Here is a 13,128-nt window from a genome sequence, read left to right as displayed (position 1 = left end):
ATTTAAGCTGTCCAAGCCAAATGTGAGGTGCTGTTCCTCCAATTTGTGTGCGGCCTTACTCTAACAGCGAGGACAGAAAGGTCAGTGTGGGAATGGGAAGGGGAGCTAAAGTGTTTAGCAAATAATGTGCATTTTGGTATACATGCCATTAATAAACCAATACCAATAAAAATCATCTAAGAAATTTTAGAATATTGTCACAACAGAAATCAACCAATTTTTATGTTAAATATTATGCATATATTATGTGAAACTGCTATTGAAGTCATTTACTCAAAACACCAATGCAAAGCTGGATACTAGAAGACTTAATTAAAAGTTTACTGTTCTGCTGAAAATCCATTTTATACATACTCTTCACTTTTAGTGTGACACTGTGAAATCAATTTAATTTGTGTACTGTAACAACTTCTAACACATTACATCCAGTAAAAATGTAAAAAGAGAGAAAAAATCAATACTGGTAATTTGATCTAAAAACTGAAACTGCTCAGTAACTTGACAAATGTGCCACCATCAGTAAAAATAAAATTAATTGAGGAATATTGGACCAGGTGCAATGTGTCAGCCCCTCAAATCAGATAAGGGCATAAAATAATAATTATCTACTATTGATGCATGTTTAATATCTTTGCCTCTCAAAAATCCATTTATCTCAGTCTTTGAAGAAAATAAGTCGACATAAGAAATCTCCTGCCACATTTGCCCTCAGATATTGCAAGTATATTCAAAGTGGACATACTAAACTTTCCTGCTATGGATTTTAGAGATTAAATAAATCCATCCATATCCATCCAATACATGCGTTGTATTACAACTACGCAAATATGTAAAACATGATGTACAAATGAATGAAACACCAGGTAGATCAATCAGGTCCAAAATACAATATCGGACTGAAGAATTCGCTGTGTAATCATTTTAGCTTTCTTTTCCACAAAAGGTTCTAATGCCTTCACCAGGAACACTTGTTTTTAACTACATTCCATTAAAACAGCAATAACTGGATCTTCAGTACTCAGCTTCTGCAATGTTGGCAGAACTTTCAATGCAACCCCAGATCTGGAATGTACAATGTATGTGAGTCATAGCATGTGCTTCATCAATTCTTAAAAATTACCATCATATATACACGACACCCAACCCCATGCACTGCACAGTTCCCTCATTAAAAATGAATAACCCTGTACTATCAATTGAACATTTACATTAAGCTATGCAATCAGTGTCTAAGTTTAATCAAAATCATAAGTTCATCAATTTACTGGTCTTCTTGCCTCAACAGCAAGGGTGCACTTGTCATCACCAAAGTGTCTCCTGAAGGCATCCACCATTCCCATCAATCACAGTGGTGCAGCTGGTAGAGCTTACAGTGCCAGAGACTCGGGTTCAATTCTGACCTCAGGCGTTGTCTATGTGGAGTCTGCACATTCTCTATAGGACCGCGTGTGTTTCCTCTTGTACTCGGATTCCTCCCACATTCCAAAGACGTGTGGGTTTGTAGGTTAATTGGCCCCTGTAAATTTCCCCTCATGTGTAGAGCGTAGAACGTTTAGAGATACAGCGCGAAAAGAGGCCCTTTGCCAACCGGGTCCGCACCGACCAGCAATCCCCGCACATTAACACTATCCTACACACACTAGGGACAATTTTTATATTTACAAAGCCAATTAACTTACAAACCTGTACGTCTTTGGAGTGTGTGAGGGAACTGAAGATATCGGAGAAATCCCACGCAGGTTCACGGGGAGACCATACAAACTCCGTACAGACAGCACCTGTAGTCGGGATCGAACCTGGGTCTCCGGCGCAGCATTCGTTGTAAGGCAGCAACTCTACCGGTGCGCCACCATGACCGCCCTAATGTTTCAGGTTAGATGTCCTTCATCAAAACCAAAAAGAAGCCAATAGAAGCATAAGCCGATGTCACAGATGGGGTGAAACTGGTTTGACCAAAGGAATGACCGGTAAACATGTTATCTGGTCAATGAGTGAATGTGGGCAGTAAGAGAGTGAGAACTTAGACAAAAGAAGGTGGAGGTTATGAAATGCAGAGCAGATCAGGCTCTACTTCCTCAGAATGCTTAGGAAGTTTGGCATGTCCCCAACAACTCTCACCAAACTCTACAGATGCGCCGTAGAAAGCATTTTATCAGAATGCTTCACAACTTAGTGTGGGAACAGCTCTATCCAAGACCGCAAGAAATTGCAGCGAATTGTGGACGCTGCTCTGACCATCACACAAAACAATCTCCCTTCCATTGACTCCATTTACACGTCACACTGCCTCGGCAAGGCCAGGATGAGTCGCACTCCGGCCACTTCCTCTTCTCCCCTCTCCCATCAGGCAATAGGTATAGAAATGTGAAAACACCTCCAGATTCAGGGTCAGTTTCTTCCCAGCTGTTATCAGGCAGCTGAGCCATGCTTCTAATAACTAGAGAGCAGTCCTGAGCTACCATCTACCTCTTTGGAAACCCTGGGTCGATCTTTAATGTTATTATTGGACTTTATCCTGCACTAAATGTTATTCACATTATTCTGATGGTCATGTATCTGTACACTGTGGATGGCTCGATTGTAATCATGTATAGTAGGTATGTTGCAAAACTTACCTTCAGCGGCGCTGCAGTTCTGCCGCTGCCCGTGTGCGCGCGCGACTTTGGCGCCTTTGAGAGGGGGGGGGCGGGTTTAAAACGCGATTTTCTCTAGGCTGTTGAAATCGATGTTGTTCAGCCTACTTAGTTGCTGACGAAAAATCTCTGCGAAATTCGTTCGCTGCAGGTATTTTTAAACTAAATTGGGTTATTTAATTGTTATAGTAGATTAAAAATCATCCTCTAAAGCCGCGAACCCCGACAACGGGACAGATCTCATGTAGGGGACAAGGCAAGGTGGGTTGTTTATTTTTACATTAAAAAGGGCTTCTTAAGATCCCTTTATACAAAATGTTATGTTGCGAGTTGCTGACTTGGGGGCCCATTCAATCCCGCAGTATCTTTCATGCCATATGGGCTTCAAATCCACCGCAATGGCAGCGTTCCAAACCAGTGCGTTCCACAGAATGCCATTCGCAAGCTGATTTAAATGGCCATTAATTTACAGCAATTGAACACTAAATCCCTTCCATTTGGCCTATAAATTAATGTCAATGAGATTTAAAAATCATGTTTTATTGTGAATTCTTGTGTGAATGTTCTTTGGACACTTAGGCTATTTAAAAATGTTAATCTTTCCTTAAGAAATGGATAGATGTTTAGATCTAGTAATTGAATTTTGGAATTAGCTACAATTGGGTAACTAACTAATTATATGCTTTAATTTCAGGTCATCCAAGTAAGATTGTTTAATATTTGTTTCAGAATGCTTCAATCTATAATAACTGAAAAATTATTTCAGTTCTCTTAATTTATTAAAATGGGCTTTAGACTGTTTTTGATCACAGCTTTTGTGTTAAGTCAATGGAAAATCAATAGGAAACAAGATGCTAATTTCTGAGTATGAAAATGGCCATATCTTTTTTAATACTGAAGATATGAAAGTGAATTAGGTGTCAAACTTATTTTTATGCTTTATCTGATGGGATAAATTGCAGACTTGATTTTTTAAATCTGAAAATTTTGTAACATTGCTATGTATAGTCTTTCTGCTGACTGGTTAGCACCCAACTAAAGCTTTTCACTGTACCTCTGCACACGTGACAATAAACTAAACTAAATTAAAATGGCAGAGAACAGGGAACTTAGGTTATTCCTGTAGACTGATCACAAGGGTTCTGCAATGCAATCTCCTGGTGTGCATTTGGTCTTTTCCCCTCATTATTGAGGTTTGCATTTTTCTACATTGACTCCACACCAAGTACCCTATCACAGCTTTTTCATTCCATTCAAATGAACATGTCTTCGGCACCTATGGCAGGTGACCATCACCATCACTGGACTAGAGAAGGAATCCAACGTCATAGAGAGGCCTGGCGAAAAACAGTCAGCAAATTCAGGAATTCTACCTTCCACTGAAAACCCTGAATTTGGTGACCCTTCAAACTGGGAAATTGCTGGCATTTCCCCACAGAATCTGGATCTGCGTTTTCAATGGAATTTTTTATCAAGCAAAAATATTATCCCAAGAAGCTGCTTGGCCAATTGGATTATTTCCAGCATGTTATGGATTTATTTCAAATTTCCACTATTTACACTGATTTACTTTTGCATCAAATGCTTCTCTCTTCCCACAACACAAATGTGATGCATGATATTTTAATATAATTTTTCTTCGCTTTGATAGAGGTAAATTGCTAAGTGTGGATTTTTATTTTGTGCTGTTACAGTTAAGTGGCAATGTTTATTTTGTTCCTTGATATAGAATAGTTGTGTGATTTGAAATGTAATTACACGGCATAGCAATTAACTCCTAACAGTAAAGCATGGTTATGTGGGAAATTGTAATTACATTTGTCAAGGCATCACAGCTGGTGTGTGAATAACATTGTCAAGGAATCTATTTTATAAGCCTTGCTCAACAGCACAGGTTGTAAAATTGGACTTGGGAACCCATGGGTGGTACATAGCAAATTTGGTAAGGAGTGTTATTTAAATATTTTTTTCTGAGGACATTCTGAGAAAATAAAGTAATTGCTTCTATTGCTAGATTTTTCCATGCTGCGATTTCCGACAGAACGCCGCCACCTACGGCCGTCATTTTTGGCCACCTCGCTCAGAGTTCCCCTCCGCCTTACGGGTGCAGAGGATTTTTCCTATCGATGACAAATCAGAGAGATATTAATGTTTTTTAAAAAGTCGCCATTCTCTCTGAGGGAGGAGGAGGGACTATAAAACCAGGAAGTGGTGTGCCTTACTCATTCTCTGCAAGATGGATGAAGCCAAGGGTCACGTCTCTCTGAGCTCTGAATAACACTGAACAAATGTCTACACAACTGTGAGTACCCTTAATGTGGTTTGAAAATAAAAATATGGTTTGATTGAAGTAAAAAGGCACTGCCTGAAAATGGTTGTTTGGGTGTTTTGGCTTGAAGTTGAAAAGCACTACTTACTGCAAATGGTGGCTTGGGTGCTTTGGCTTGAAATTGAAAGGCACTACTCACTGCAAATGGTGGCTTGGGTGCTTTGACTTCAAGTTGAAAGGCACTACTTACTGCAATTGGTGGGTTGGGAGCTTTGGTTTAAAGTTGAAAGGCACTACTTACTGCAAATGGTGGGTTGGGAGCTTTGGTTTGAAGTTGAAAGGCACTACTTACTGCAAATGGTGGCTTGGGTGCTTTGGCTTGAAGTTGAAAGGCACTACTTACTGCAAATGGTGGCGTGTGCTTTGGCTTGAAGTTGAAAGGCACTACTTACTGCAAATGGTGGCTTGGGTGCTTTGGCTTGAAGTTGAAAGGCACTACTTACTGCAAATGGCGGCTTGGGTGCTTTGGCTTGAAGTTAAATGGCACTACTGCAACTGCACTTACTTCATGTTTGCTCTGTATATTCATTTTCGATAAACCGCTACCACTTACGGCTGTGATTTTTGGCCATCTTACTCAGTCTCCCCTCCGCTGAGCAGGTGCAGAGAATTCTTCCCATCAATGAAAAATAAAAGTGTTATTAGTGTTTAAAAAATGTTGAGAATCTCTCTCCTGTCAATCACGCCCTGAAAGCCACACCTTTTCCGGTCGGAGGGGGAGGGGTTATAAAACCCGGAAGTGTTGGTGTGGCTCGGTCTCTGCATGATGGGGGAGGGAGAGGTCATGACTCTGGCTGATCTGTGAATCAACTGAACACACTGAATGTCTACTGAACTGTGAGTTTGTGTTTTGTGTGGTTTTATGGTGGTTTCACCCAGCATGAAATGGTATGAAGCTACATTTGAATTTGGTGGCCTTCGACCCTGCTTGAAGTGGAATTAAACTGCACTTGAATTTGGTGGCCTTGCACCCTACTGAAAGTGGTATGAAACTGCACTTGAATTCGGTGGCCTTGCTCCCTGCTTGAAGTGGTATGAAACTGCACTTGAATTTGGTGGCCTTGCACCCTACTTGAAATGGAATTTCAAGGAATAATCATGAGTCTACAGCCAGCCCACCAGCTGTGAGTGAGCTGCCAGCAGATCAGGCTTGAGGGACTGAGCTGCCACCCCAAGAACCCATACCAGCACTCCAGAAAGCCCCACCCACTGGCCACCAATATTGGAATTGGTGGAGAGGTGGAATATTGCGTCGAGGGACCAGCCCTCCCATGTGAACATGGGACCCAACGGGTCCCACTTAGTCTAGTAATCTTATATGTTTCAATAAGATCCTCGCTCTTCCTTCTAAATTCCATAGTATACAAGCCCAGGCACTCCATTCTCTCAGCATATGACAGTCCCGCCATCCTGGGAATTAACCTTGTAAACCTACGCTGCACTCCCTCAATGGCAAGAATGTCCCTCAAATTGATGGACCAAAACTGCACACAATACTCCAGGTGTGGTCTCACTAGGGCCCTGTACAACTGCAAATTAAGGCAAACAAACCTGAAGGAAAATTTACATTGCTCTATTGACACTGGTTGTTGGTTCTCCTTTAAGTTTTCAAAACAGAGAATGGCAGATTTTCTTTAGCGTTACATTGGTTGTGCGAAAATCAGGTTAAAATGTAGATAATGAACTAAATAGTGAAATGGGTTGAAAGCTTTATTCCTGTTCCTATTCAGAAAGACTTTGGTCCTAAGGTCTCTGTAGAAGATACTGAAATCTTTGGATGCGAACTACAAATAAACACAGCAATCTCACGGGAGGAGGGGCTGGTCTTATCATGACTCACAAAGTCACGATTATAGCCAAAAAATCAACTCCTTATTTATCATGTCTTTTTCTTATCTATCTAATTCTACTTAGAATTGTTATCAGTCCTAATGTATAAGCTGCTGTGTACCCTCCTTAATGATATTGATTTTCATTTTAATTTGAATACATTTGATTGCTGCAGTATATTTCAATGCTTGTGATAAATCATTTGTCAGAGCACATACTGTACACATTTCACAAAGGCTTTCTTTAATTTGGAGATATTTCGAAAGAAGCATGTCATACATGATAAAGTCACACCTGCTATTGCATAGTGTAATACTTTTGTTTATTAAAAAAATCTCTTCCATTCTGCAGAAGCCAATTAATAGTTACTAAGGTACATTTCTACCGAGAAGCCTTAGTACACGAATGGCTATTTAATCAACTTGATGTCACAGCCCAGCCATATGCTGTTACCACTTGATACGTACATAACCACAACTTGCACCAAATGTATAGTGATAATCACAAGCACCCTGCCCAACACAAATTACATGGAATTCAGCACAGAACTTGTTAGATGTATTGCATAGATACCTACTCAGCAAAATGAACTATTGAGATAACTGTTGCATTCATTTTATCTCACAGAAGATGTAAAATACATGTATCGTCAATACTCAATAATGACCGATGACAGATTTTTCCAAAACAAAGACCAAGGTTTGTGAAAGCAAATGGTAACAAATTTAGATATGATATAAAATTCCTAATTTTGGGACAGCCTTCCAAAAACTAAAATCATACCTTTTATAAAGGGGATGAAGAGTAGTTTCTTCAGCCAAAGGGTGGTGGATTTGTGGAATTCGTTGCCACAGACGTCTGTGGAGGCTTTGGGCATTTTTAAAAGGGAGATTAATAAGTTCTTGATTAGTAAGGATGTCATAGGTTACAGGTAGAAGGCGGGACAATGGGGTTGAGAAGGAAAGATAGATCAGCTCTGATTGAATGTGTAGACTCAATGGGCCGAGTGGCCTAATCTTCCTCCTATTACTAACTTATGAAAACCAACAGGAATTTTAGGAGAGACCTATGTGAGACAACGACGTTTTGGAGATCCAACTTGAAAGGAAACAAATAGAAAGTTGCCGGCCTGCCATTTAAATTCAATCATTGCATTGTTCACTTCCAACTAACAAAACTGCTGCTTGACTGCAAAAAATAGCTACTTCAGTTGGAAGATAATGGAGGTGCCATGACCAATATGCTTGTAGCTGAAACCAAAACCGTTGCTGTAGTGCACAGTGAGGTAGGTTGTTGTCTGAGGTTACAACAGGATCTAGATCAACCTGAAAAGTGGACAAGGGAGTGGCTGATGGAATTTAACTTGGGAAAACTGCAAAAGTTATGTATTTTGGGATGTTAAACCAGAGCAGTGAATAGTAGGTTGGATCCTCACTCCATTATCTTCAGTGTGAGTGAGTTAGATTAAAAGTAGTTCTAGTTATAGATACAATACGATATGATACTATACGATAGAATTTTATTTATCCCAGGAAGGAAAATGATCTACCAACAGTCTTAAAATGCAGCATCTCCTTACATTTTTTGTGTTTTTATTTGTCTTCATTAAAACAATCCATATACTTTGAAAAGCAAAGAAATTGCAGATGCTGCAAGTATCCAGCATTTTTTGTTTTTTTTCCAACTTACCTTAATGTCCGTCTTTTCAATTTTAACTTTAGATTCCATGGTTGCACAAGGCATTAAATAAAAAAGTACACATAGCATTTACAAATAAAACATGATTATAAATTTAATGATATGTGATTGTAATTAAAAAAAACATTTATACAAACTAGGCAGTATGATGGCTGCCTTACAGCGCCAGAGACCCAGGTTCGATCCTGACTATGGGTGCTGTCTGTACGGAGTTTGTACATGACCTGCGTGGGTTTTCTCCGAGATCTTCGGGTTTCTCCCACACACCAAAGACGTACAGGGTTGCAGGTTAATTAGCTTGGTATAAATGTAAATTGTCCCTAGTGTGTATAGGAAAGTGTAAATGTGCGGGTATTGCTGGTCGGTGCAGACTCGATGGGCTGAAGGGCCTGTTTCTCTAAACCAAACGAAAAAACTAAACAAAATGTTAATAACAAACAGATTCATATCTAATCTGGATGCTGTAAACAATGCAAAAGTGTTTTTAACATTTTAGAAAAGTAACAAGGATTATTCATCTGTATAGTTTATCCTTTTTTTAAGTAAGGCATAAATAATTGCTTTTAATCTATTCTGAAAATTCTCATCCCCTAAACAGTGATCCCACCTTTATCTCCAGCGTCACTGTGTTTGAACTGAACAGCATCTAACTACTTCATCTTGGTAGATTTCAAGCTTATCACAACTTCAAATCCTATTAAATTGAAAGCTCACCCATTTTCATTACCTTATACTACTGGCCTTCTTATAACCCCACTGCTGTGGACACCCTCATTCGCCTGTGGTCTTTTAGGGAAAGAAACCTGTTGTTTTTACTCACTCTGGTCTCTGTCTGAAACTCTTTCAATTAATTGTACCAAGTTCCACTCAATAAAAAGGCCAATAGAGCCAAACTCCAGTATATACTATCTTAAACTCTTTATCACAATGTCCTCACAATCTCCAGTGAGTTAATATGTGACAACATATTGAATTCAAAACAATTCTTCTTGCTTAATAAATAGTTTTATGGGTTTGTTCCACATTACATTTGCATTTTCTTCCATTCCCATGTGCTGGCTTCTATTGTCCAGCCTTCTCACTCAGAATCGATATTTCTTCATTAAGTAAAAGCATGCCAATTTTCCATTCTCTATCCACTGAGATTAGAGTTTGTCAGATATCTCAATACCTCCCAACACTATCCCCAAACGTATTTCATTAGTTAAACTGAAATTTCACAGCTACTCTGGTGGGTTTAAAATGTCGTCTATCCAAGCTTCTAGATTATTAATCCAGTATGACCAATTGACAAATATTGACTTTAGAACACAGCTTCATGTAACTTGTCCATTCTCTTTCAATGTATTTTTTACAACTTGGTCCACAGACATACACACATACTGTAGGTGTAGAACATGCAGGAATGAACTGCAGATGCTGGGTTACACTGGAGATAGAAACAAAATTAGCATCAGTCTGAAGAAGGGTCTCCACCCGAAACATCACCCTATTCCATTTGTCCAGAGATCCTACCTGACACGTTGAGTTACTCCAGCATTTTGTGTCTATCTTCTATAGATGTCGAACTCCAAGTCTAATCTGGTCAGACCATTGCAACTACAGTACATCATTCTCCTGTATGATGCTCCATGGATATGCTTGTTCTTATTTCGTGCTTGTTAATTGCTGAGTACTGCTCTAACTTTACTAATTTAGTTGCATCATTACTTTGACAGGATTCACCATCAATATTTCTCTCATTTCTATCTTACTGTGGAGTATTTGAATATGATTGAGGATTGTTTAAAGTATAATTATTAACTGTTTTGAATGTATCAGTTTTTAGTTGTTCTTTTTAAATTATTTTTGGCTGCTTCTTTCTCGTCATTTTGACTACTTTGCATTGACATTCATAACTTAAAACTTTGAAGCAAAGTCGACAAAGGGTCATAAGGTAATAACGTCATGTGATCCGAGTAGAATGGGGCCATTCAGCCCATCAAGTCTACGCCATTCAATCATGGCTGATCTATTTCGCCCTCATAACCCCACTCTCTTGCCTTCTCCCCTTAACCTCTGACACCCGTACTAATTAAAAATGTATCTAACTTTGCCTTAGAAATATCCACTAACTTGGCCTCTACAGCCTTCTGTGGCAAAGAATTCCACAGATTCACCACCCTGACTAAATAATACGGTGCCTAAAATTACTCACAATATTCCAAATGCGGCCTTACCAGAGCCTCAGCATTACATCCATTTTTGTATACAAGCCCTCTTGAAATAAATGCTAGCATTGAGTTTGCTTTCTTTACTAATGATTCGACTTGCAGATTAACTTTCTGGGAATCCTGCACCAGCATTCCCAAGTCCCTTTGCACCTTCGATTTCTGGATGCTCTCTCCATATAGAAAATAGTCTATACCTTTATTCCTGCTACCACATTGCATGACACTACACATTGCTCCACACTTTGCTACACTATATTCCATCTGCCCCTTGTCTGCCCACTCTCCCAACCTGTCCAAGTCCTTCTGCAGAGTCCCTGCTTTCTCTACACTACCTGCCCTTTCACCTATTTTCGTATCATCCGCAAACTTGTCCACAAAGCCTTCAATCCCCTCGCCCAAATCGTTAATATACAAACATAAAGCAAGAAAATATCTACCTGTTGAAAAACTGTTGATGCCTCCTTCTCCTCCTTTATCCCAATATCCTAACAAGCCTCCTATTTTATTTACTTTATCTATGTCAATTTAACTTGAAGTCAGACATTGACACTTGTTACACAAGGAGAACATTTATTCCAGTACTCTAGCATTTCAACTATGCAGCAATAAAAAAAAGAATCAGTGTGCTTCTGTCATCAGCTCCTGACCCTGATGCAATGAGCCCAAACAGGAGATCATGTGGCAGAGAAAAATGACCACTCTGTAAGAAAATTACAGAGTATTGTCAAGCTAGTTTTTAAAAATATATCAAGGAAGTCAGTTGGACCTTCTGAGTGTTTTCTACACACATTCAAAATGTAGTGAAATCTATGGGGATTGCAAAATGTGCTTTCTGCATTGGAAAAATATTTAAAGTTTAATGACAGCAATGAATCCGTCTGCTTCTACATTATTGTGCATGCAGAGAACTCTCTTTCTGCCTGCACTGTATAAATCAGGCATTGTCTGCTTGAAACCCATGGTTCAGTTTATTAGACATCCTAATTTTTAATTTACATCTTCCAAGCAGAAAACAGTAGTGGGATTAAAATAAGGCATGAGGTATAAGATGACGAAAACAGGTGAGCTTTGTAAGTAATAGGATTTGAAGTTGTAAATCAGCTCCGAATCTAATAAGATGATGAGGTTAGATATTATTCAGTTGAAATCCAGTGCAGCTGGAGATAAAGGTTGGATCGCTGTGTCGGGGTTGAGAGTTTTCTGAATAAACTAAAAGCAATTATTTTGCCTTCCCTATTAAAAGGATGAATTATATAGATGAATGATCCTATTTTTTTTTAATCTTTTCCTAAATGTGAAAACACTTTTGCATATTTTTCAGCTTCCAATTTATTATGAATCTGTTTTGGTCATTATAAAATGGATTTCATATCATGTTTTAATTTGTAGATCGTATGTGCATATTTTACTAAATGTGCAAGCATAGAATCTGTAATTAAAATGGAAAGACTAACATTAAGGTATGTTGAAATAAAAACAGAAAATGCTGGACACTTACAGTGTCTGCAGTTCATTTGCTTTTTTGTGATATGTGGATTGTTTCATTGAAGGCTCAGATAGAAAAACAGAAACATGAGTTGATGCTAGATAACACTGGAGCCTCCGTATTAACCTAACTCACGCGCAGTAAAGATAATAGACGTGACGTTGGTGCATTGAATCCTCTTATCGAGTCCACACACAAGATTAGAAGTTGTTCAGCTAGAGGTGAACACACTTCTCGGCATCTGCATACAATGGTGTCTGTCTTACGCTTCTTGTGCTTCTTGTGTGTGGTGGTGGAATGATTGGTGAAAACAGGGCCGCAACGTGAATGCTCTTTCCTTGACCCCGGTGCATATGATGATCAGGCCTATATAATACCAGCACCCAATCTGAATCTTCTTCTGTTTAAGAAGGAACTGCAGATGCTGGAAAATCGAAGGTACCCAAAAGGGTTTCAGAAACCCTTCAGAAGGGTTTCGGCCCAAAACGTTACCTATGTCCTTCGCTCCATAGATGCTGCTGCACCCGCTGAGTTTCTCCAGCATTTTTGTGTACCAATCTGAATATTATTCTGCCTGATGAATCAAGGTAATACCAGGAATGATACTTAGAGTAAAACATCTTAGTTAACTGGGGTTTCGGAAATCTGAGTGTGCACAATGTGTTTTTTCCTCATACATTAGTCAATGTATGCCATTCCATACTCGAACACCATTTGCTTAGATGTTATACAAAAATATTAGGACAGCCAGATAATCAATTTCAAAAGCTTAATTTAGGCAACATTTTTCACCCAGAACACAGTGTGTCCAAGTTGGATGTTCAGTTTATACTCTGGAGGAATTTGCATAATTTTCACACAGTGAAAGAGAAGTTTATGTAGAATTTCATCTTTTCATTTCAAATGGCATTCATAACTGTCCAAATGATTTTCACTGAG

The sequence above is a fragment of the Leucoraja erinacea genome, chromosome 5, assembly GCF_028641065.1.
Source record: "Leucoraja erinacea ecotype New England chromosome 5, Leri_hhj_1, whole genome shotgun sequence".
Lineage (NCBI taxonomy): Eukaryota > Metazoa > Chordata > Chondrichthyes > Rajiformes > Rajidae > Leucoraja > Leucoraja erinaceus.
Note: the sequence above shows the minus strand (reverse complement) of the source record.